The following is a 9,233-nucleotide window of genomic DNA, read 5'->3' on the forward strand; positions in this document are numbered from 1 at the left end:
ATACTAGCCTTGGGTATGGTGATATCCACTAGCCCGGAGTATGGTGACATACACTAGCCTGGAGTATGATGACATTCACTAGCCTGGGGTATGATGACATTCACTAGCCTGGAGTATGATGATATTCACTAGGCTGGAGTATGTTGAAATTCACTAGCCTGGGGTATGATTACATTCACAAGCCTGGCGTATGATGAAATTCACTAGCCTGGGGTATGATGACATTCACTAGCCTGGAGTATGATGACATTCACTAGCCTGGAGTATGATGACATACACTAGCCTTGGGTATGGTGATATCCACTAGCCCGGAGTAAGATGACATACACTAGCCTGGAGTATGATGACATTCACTAGCCTGGGGTATGATGACATTCACTAGCCTGGAGTATGATGACATTCACTATGCTGGAGTATGATGACATGCAGTAGCCTGGAGTATGATGACGTTCACTAACCTGGAGTATGATGACATTCACTAGCCTGGAGTATGATGACATTCACTAGCCCGGAGTATGATGACATTCACTAGCTTGGAGTATGATGACATTCACTTGCCTGGGGTATGGTGACATTCACTACCCTGGAGTATGATGACTTTCCCTAAGCTGGAGTATGATGACATTCACTAGCCTGGAGTATGATGACATTCACTAGCCTGGAGTATGATGATATTCACTAGCCTGGAGTATGTTGAAATTCACTAGCCTGGGGTATGATTACATTCACAAGCCAGGCGTATGATGACATTCACTAGCCTGGGGTATGATGACATTCACTAGCCTGGAGTATGATGACATTTATTAGCCCGAAGTATGATGACATTCACTAGCATGGAGTATGGTGACATTCACTAGCCCGGAGTATGATGACATTCACTAGCTTGGAGTATGATGACATTCACTAGCCTGGAGTATGATGATATTCACTAGCCTGGAGTATAATGACATTCACTAGCATGGAGTATGATGACATACACTAGCCTGGAGTATGATGACATTCACTAGCCTGGAGTATGATGACATTCACTAACCTGGAGTATGATAACAGTCAGTAGCCTGGAGTATGATGACATTCACTAGGTTGCATTACGATGACATTCACTAGCCTGGAGTATGATGACATTGCCTAGCCTGGAGTATGATGACATTCACTAGCAAGGAGTATGATGACATACACTGACCTTGAGTATCATGGCATTCACTAACCTTGATTATGATGACATTCACTAGCCTGGAGTATGATGACATAGCCTAGCCTGGAGTATGATGACATTCACCACGCTGTATTATGATGACATTCACCAGCCTGTATTATGATGACATACACTAGCCTGGGGTATGATGACATTCACTAGCCGGGAGTATGATGACATTCACTAGGCTGGAGTATGATGACATTCACTAGCATGGAGTATGATGACATTCACTAGCCTGGAGTATGATGACATTCACTAGCTTGGAGTATGATGACATTCACTAGCCTGGAGTATGATGACATTCACTAGCCCGGAGTATGATGACATTCACTAGCCTGGAGTATGATGACATTCACTAGCCTGGAGTATGATGGCATTCACTAGCCCGGAGTATGCTGACATACACTAGCCTTGAGTATGATGACATTCACTAGCCTGGGGAACGATGACATTCACTAACCTGGAGTATGATGACATTCACTAGCCTGGGGCATGATGATATTCACTAGCCTGGAGTATGATGACATTCACTAGCCTGGAGTATGATGACATTCACTAGCCCGGAGTATGATGACATACACCTGCCTGGGGTATGATGACATTCACTAGCATAGTGTATGATGACATTAACTAGCCTGGAGGATAATGACTTTCATTAGCCTGGGGTATGATGACATGTACTAGCCAGGAGTATGATGACATACACTAGCCTGGAGGATAATGACATTCACTAGCCTGTTAGTATGATGACATTGACTTGTCAAGAGTATGATGACATTCACTAGCTAGGAGAATGATGACATTCACTAGCCCGGAGTATGATGATATTCTCTAGCCTGGAGTATAATGACATTCACTAGCCTGGAGTATAATGACATTCACTAACATGGAGTATGATGACATACACTAGCCTGGATTATGATGACATTCACTAGCCTGGAGTATGATGACATTCACTAGCCTGGAGTATAATGACATTCGCTTTGCCTTGGGTTATAATGACATTCACTAGCCTGGAGTATAATGACATTCACTAGCCTGGAGTATGATGATATTCACTAGCCTGGAATATAATAACATTCACTAGCCTGGAGTATTATGTCATTCACTAGCCTGGAGTATAATAACATTCACTAGCCTGGAGTATGATAACATTCACTAGCCTGGAGTATTATGTCATTCACTAGCCTGGAGTATTATGTCATTCACTAGCCTGGAATATGATGACATTCACTAGCCTGGAGTATAATGACATTCACTAGAGTGGAGTATAATAACATTCACTAGCCTGGAGTATAATAACATTCACTAGCCTGGAGTATAATAACATTCAGTAGCCTGGAGTATAATGACATTCACTAGCCTGGAGTATAATAACATTCACTAGCCTGGAGTATTATGTCATTCACTAGCCTGGAATATGATGACATTCACTAGCCTGGAGTATGATGACATTCACTAGCCTGGAGTATGATGAGATTCACTAGCCTGCATTATGATGACATTCACTAACCTGGAGTATGAAGACATTCACTAACAATTAATAGTCACTGTTGATGCCGTCCGTGTCTCGTCCATGTTTTAAAGAGAAAGCCTGTACAAATCAAACGATAGTTACACTGTTGAAATGTTCTCAACAAATAAAATGAAAGCACAAACAAAGAAGCAAAAACAATTTAAAAATAAAACAAATAAATCCATTGTGTAACAAATTTGGCAAATAGCGACGACAATAAAATGCAAAGGGTAAACATGTCAACTGCTCACTCACATTATTGTCGTGACAAAACATCAATCAGCACCAGTTGACGAGGTACTCACGTGGTCATATCAATAGTGTTATTCAACTGCTCATACCCGGAAATTAATACATTTATATCAACAGCGAGGCACAGCATACACAAAAGAAAAGTTTCGCGGAAAACGTTCATCCCGAGGCGGGGAGACTGTAGTCCATCAAGCACGTTGCGACTGTAGCTAGCACGTGACCTTCACAGTGTAAAGATCAAAACACAAAGTCATCTTTGTAGTCACATGCAGTTTTAATCTGATAAACCAACCGGTGTAAACTAAGCATGTCGTGGCAACATTGTATCAGTCCTCGATTGGAGATACATAGTTCACTACTATTTTTGGACCTTCAACAGCAACCGGTGGCGTGAGGTGGGAGTATGTGTTATCGTCAACTGCAGAACGAGATGACGTAGCAATATCGTTGTCTGCACTGTCACAGGCTGGGGCAAAGCATTCAGCCAGAACAGGCATGGAAGGGGCAGTTCCTTGTACCGATTCTTTCTGGTTCATCTCTGGCAGCTCACACATGATGTCTACATCTTCGTCTAGGATGTCACAGTAGTCAGGCAATACCTGGTCGTCATGTCTTGGTGCATCATGTGGAATAATTCCTTGTACATTGTGCTGTCTGTGGAAGAGAATATATGCATTGGTTTGTTTGTTTGTTTCCTGTTTAACGCCATGCTAAATAAAAGTCAATCTACATTATGACCTCCAGTACATGATACAATCTCTTCCATCTGTTATGAGCGATGTCCCACACGATGACATGCACAAAACAAACTTTAAACCTGTATAAATAATATGTGATAGAATAGCTGTTTGAACCATACATATATTCTTGAAGTTTAAGTCCATATACATACACTTGTAAACGTAACGCCATGCTATATAACACGTCATGTGAACCATTTTTTAAAGAGGATGTGATATTGATTTAAAAATTTCAATTATTTAAATATGTTTAATGTACTTACCGTATTGTTCTTAAATGTTTGCAGTAAAAAAGTGATAGGGCCAGCAGGATGATCACAACAAAAAGTGAAAATGCAGTTGACAATCCAATCTTCAGGTCGACAATGCCGCTGTCTCTATCACCTGAAATGTAGAATAATTCAAATATTTAAACTTGAAATAGTATAGCATTTCAAAAAAACACAATGTGTCAATGCAATATATAAAAATAGTCAATGCAAGAGAATAACCACTGTAGATCATCGACGGAAACAGATTCCATTTGACATTGAGGGCAAAATATCTGTGACAACTATATAAATGGACCACTGAAAATCAGTGATGACACCAGTTGTTCTCGATCAGCGTAAACATGTCCTCGCCATTCACACAATTTGCAGAAACAAGTAAGTATTTATTGGCTGACGCCGCACGGCAGTACCCAAGCCATGCGACAGCGGCCTGTAAACAAACCAGACAAAGCGATCGACCAGAAAGTCAAGTGACATCATACACTCACTGATATTGATAAAACTAATAAAACCGACATGTTAATTTTAACTCATGTCTGCTGTGTACAATCCAGGGATTATGCTGCCGAAAAGTAACGTTTAGATAATATAATCGTTTTGCAACACAGTGGGGGCTGTTTTAGGGTCTCGGCCATACTTGTTTGGAAACACCCCACCATCTTAACACTCGAACTACATATTATATTTCCTGATAGCAAAATACTATATATTATTAAAATGCAAGATTACACGAATGAGAGTTGACCAGAGACCTAAATATAACTACATAATGAAAAGCAAGGCATTTTAGGATGATGCCTTATTACTTCCAGGGTATTACCTTGTTTGCAATCTTGATCACAGACACCATCAACACACATTCCACACGTGTGCTGGCAGAGTCCACCATAGACGCCACGTGTACATCCGTCTGTACACTTCCCGCTGTCCGAGTGACACATGTTGTGAAGGCAGTTGACAGGGCAGGGTTTACAGTCTCTGCCGAAGTGTCCAGGTACACAACCATCTACACAGTCACCTGTAGACGTGCATCGTTTTTTGGCGCAGTTAGGACTGCATGGGGAAGAGCACTGTTGACCATGCCAGCCCTCTCGACATCCATGGATGCAATCTCCACTCGTCCTGTGACAAACATGTAAATCAGCCTTTGATGAAAGGAGAAGCTTGTTGGGGTCTGGTCCACACTTTTCACTGCATTTCTCGTCACAGAAAGTGCCATGCAATCCAGGTAGACAGCCCTCTGCACATCCATGTTCACACGATCCTAGGCAGTGATCACAGGAATACGCACAGTTGAGACCAAAGTATTCAGGGCGGCACTCCTTGCACAATCCAGTCATCCTGTTGCAGGACTTACATCTACTTGAACACGTCTTACAGCCAGTCCCGTAGTAGGAGTCTACACATTCAGACACACAGGAGGAGCCCAGCTGACAATATCCTCCATCACAACCACCTGGACATGTTGCACAGGTACCTCCTGGCTTGTCACAGCGTACGTTGCACCCAGGACCTTGATATCCAGGGACACAACCCTCAGTGCAAGCACCTGAGCCAGAGCCTGACAACTGACATGAGCGGTTTTTGCAGTTCTTGCTGCAAACAGAGCTGCAGGTCTGATCAAAATACCCAGGCTCACAGTCTGTTAGGCAACGTCCTGTTCTGTCACAGTCGGAACAGTGCTGGTTGTCCTTGCACTGGTCGCCTGAATTGAAAATAAGAGCACTATGTTGTATTATTGCAACAAAGAATAAACTCTGTGACCTGTAAATGGCTTTACTACCCTGTATAAACGCATATCTCAACAGCAAATATTATGAGCATAAACCATTGACACCAAAGTACGTGTGAAAATGTTACTATTAAGAGAATTACATCAACAAGAAATGACAAGAAGATACATGAGAAATCAATAATTTATAAGTCATCTTACCTTTAGAAAACAATATCAGATATGCCACACACATGAACTTCAACAGTGCCATCTTGTGTTATTAATCACAAACACAACATGTTCTGAAAACAGTTTGTTGTTGCTGTAAGCAGCCCTACACAGTGCGTGTAGATCTGGGTTTGTGTGTATGATGTTAATGTGTCCTTATAAGCAGCCAGTGACACGCTCTCATGCAAATCAACCGGAAAACGAAATTTATAATTAACCTTACAACAACTGCCTTTAAATAATACACTTATATTCATATACCATCAGATGGTGGTGGTGAAATGGGGTTTAACGTCTCGTCCAACATAATTGCACTTATATAGCGCGGTGCATGCACGTGTGTGTGTGTGTGTGTGTGTGTGTGTGTGTGTGCGTGTGTGTGTGTGTGTGTGTGTGTGTGTGCTTGTACTACGTAGTCCGGACTGATGCCGATTTATAGTGCTAGCTCACTGAGATACCATGCCGCCGTTTGACATGAATACCCTCCTCAGACACATCCGAGCCAACCAGTCCTTGTTTTATTCCCTAAATGCCGAGAGCCAGGCTGGGTAATAACAAGTACCACTTTTTAACGTCTTTTGGTATGACGCGGCCGGGGATCGAACCCCGGACCTTCCGCACTCTGGGCGGACGCTCTACCACTAGACCACGGAGGCGGTCTCATAAACCATCAGAACAATCCTCGGCTCTGTTTCTAAATTCCCCAGACTTATTTAATCCACAGTTGTTGCGTAAATGTCATTCCAAATCAAGATCAACTTAAGTACACCAAACAATACATATAATCACATATGTTGCGATATAAGAATATTTTATCAATCTTAAATCTAATGCTGAAAACATATATCCCTGTCGTCACAGACGCAGCAAATGACTTTGAATCATACGATCGTGGGTTTAAATTCCAGATTATTATCCTTAATTTTTCATCAACACACCTTACCCATTGTGGGTTTCAAGAATTCGAAATCGTCCACATACAGGGACTAATTCGGATTTTCTTTTATAGTAAGCCAGAATATAACAGATATAAACCTTCACTACATAAACTAAATATACAAGAAAGAAGAGTACTCGTACATTATTACATGGATGTGTCCTGCCCATATTTGTAAATATCCTTTAATTAGAAATTGCTGATTATGAAAGTATTATATACATCATCTTCAGCGATGCAACGCCCAACATGGTGGACACACCAGATATTTCACGCCCGATATTAATTAAATAGACATTTATCGTCATTGCATTTTCACTAATATTTCATAAGTTCCCTTAGGTTTTGACGGTAGTATAAACAAAGAGGAATAAATTGTTTCATACATAACGGATAATCATGCTCGACAAAAATTGGAAAAATGGCATCATTTCCTGATCATTCCACGATACTCTTCCACCTGAAAACACTCACGGAGAAATCGTTCATTATTACAGTATTTGATATATCAACATCAGGAATCAATTATTTAACTGGCATCTCCAAACATAAAATAGTGTTGCGGTGGCCCTTTGATAAATATCCTCAGTAAAGGGTATTGTGTCATTATACTATTCTTATATATGACTTATTTATAATGTATATTTATATCATTTTGATTAAACGACGTAGATTGATCAACCATGCCAGCCTCTTGCGACATACTCAGAGATTATCTCCGTGAGAGCAATAATACAAACCTTTGTCACTCGTCTCCTGTCGCTTATTGCATCTAGATTACAATGTGTGTTTGTATGTTACTGTCATCCGAACATTATTTCTGTTTTTCAAAGCAATTTTGTCACAATGTGTCAACTCGCCATTGACATTGATGTGAAATAACATTTTCTGTTTTGCATTCATTTTCCTTAAGGGAAGGAATATAATATCTTAATGAGTATTGAAACCTAATGTCTTTAACAACATCACGATACATATTTAGCAGGAACACCTTTTGGGTTTGAACACAAAGCCTGTATTTTTTCCTTTGTTCTCGTTGTATGAGGTTATCTGAACTGGGCACTTTACATTAAACAGTACTTTTCATTTGATATTGTCTCTTTAAAAAAGAAACTGGCATGGATATGTCGGCATGCGATTGATAAATATAAACATCAAAAAATATATTCATAATCAAAACACATATCTGCTGATAAGAGGCAAAAGTACAATCCTGACAATGATAAACAAAACCCTTTCCTTAGTCACAAACACATGCACAGGCTAGTCAAATGTTCACCGCAAACAAATACACGGGAATATATGAAACAAGTCAAATCAGATTTTGTCACCGAGTATTATGACACGGCCAGTATGTACAATTCAAGTCATAACAGGCACGGAACGTTCTATATCAGGCTGCACTGTGTTCTTACAAATAGAAAGGATGTGTTTGACTATTATTATCATCCAAAACTGGCACCAACAGTGAGATCAAGCGATATCTACAGTGTAGATATCACTGCAAAGAAATTGCATCAAAATGCTTTGCAGACCATTGTGACGTCATTGGTGATCATGACGTCATAATCAAATGACGTCACTAATGGCTCTGCTACTGAAGCTGTTTGCAGTAATTTTTACACTTACTGAAACCTGGTTTTCTGAGGCATTATCCCGAATATATACACGGCTGACACCAAAGACGGCTACAGGGTGTGAGGCTTCTATTAATTCGTCAATGAACGAAATAAACACCCTGTAATAATAAACAATAGATAATAAAAGGTATGCATATTAAAACATTATATGTATCATATCATCACCAAATCAATTCGATCATTTCTGTTACATTTCTTACCACCAAATACTAATAGATGTTATGAGAGAACTGACTTATACTACATATTGGATAAAATTGTTACACGTGTGATGTACTTCTACATGTATCATAGATAAGGAAATAAAATACAATGCACACATATCCTGTCACTTCTACCGTCACCGCTCATGATATATGTCCTGCACAAGAAAGAGAAGGAATAAATACTCAAGCAAAATATGTACGTGATATGAAAATACTTAGAGCAACAAGAAAATAGTATCACCAAGTGCGAAGAACAATTACTATGCAAACTAAATGCAATGCTATATATATCAAAATGCATACATGTAGTTTGTGCACTTCCATTATTGAAGATATACCTTAGCATATATACAAGATAATATTAAAAAATACTATTGAACTTTACTTACTTAGGTTAAAGTTCAACCTCTCACATTCATCCAAAACATCAACATTCATACAAATATATGATTTAAGATAAATATGATAATTATAGCTTAGATGCTTATATATAAAGTCTAACCTTTGATTACTATTTAGATAACTTATAA

General features: G+C 39.7%; 1 pseudogene; it reads right to left on the reverse strand.

The window, feature by feature from the left end:
* Positions 1-3,292: 3,292 nt before the first annotated feature.
* On the reverse strand, positions 3,293-5,963 carry LOC139477261 (multiple epidermal growth factor-like domains protein 10; annotated as a pseudogene).
* Positions 5,964-9,233: the final 3,270 nt, after the last annotated feature.

Source organism: Haliotis cracherodii, unplaced genomic scaffold (genome assembly GCF_022045235.1).
Source record: "Haliotis cracherodii isolate W230 unplaced genomic scaffold, xgHalCrac1.p SCAF_32, whole genome shotgun sequence".
NCBI classification, from domain to species: domain Eukaryota; kingdom Metazoa; phylum Mollusca; class Gastropoda; order Lepetellida; family Haliotidae; genus Haliotis; species Haliotis cracherodii.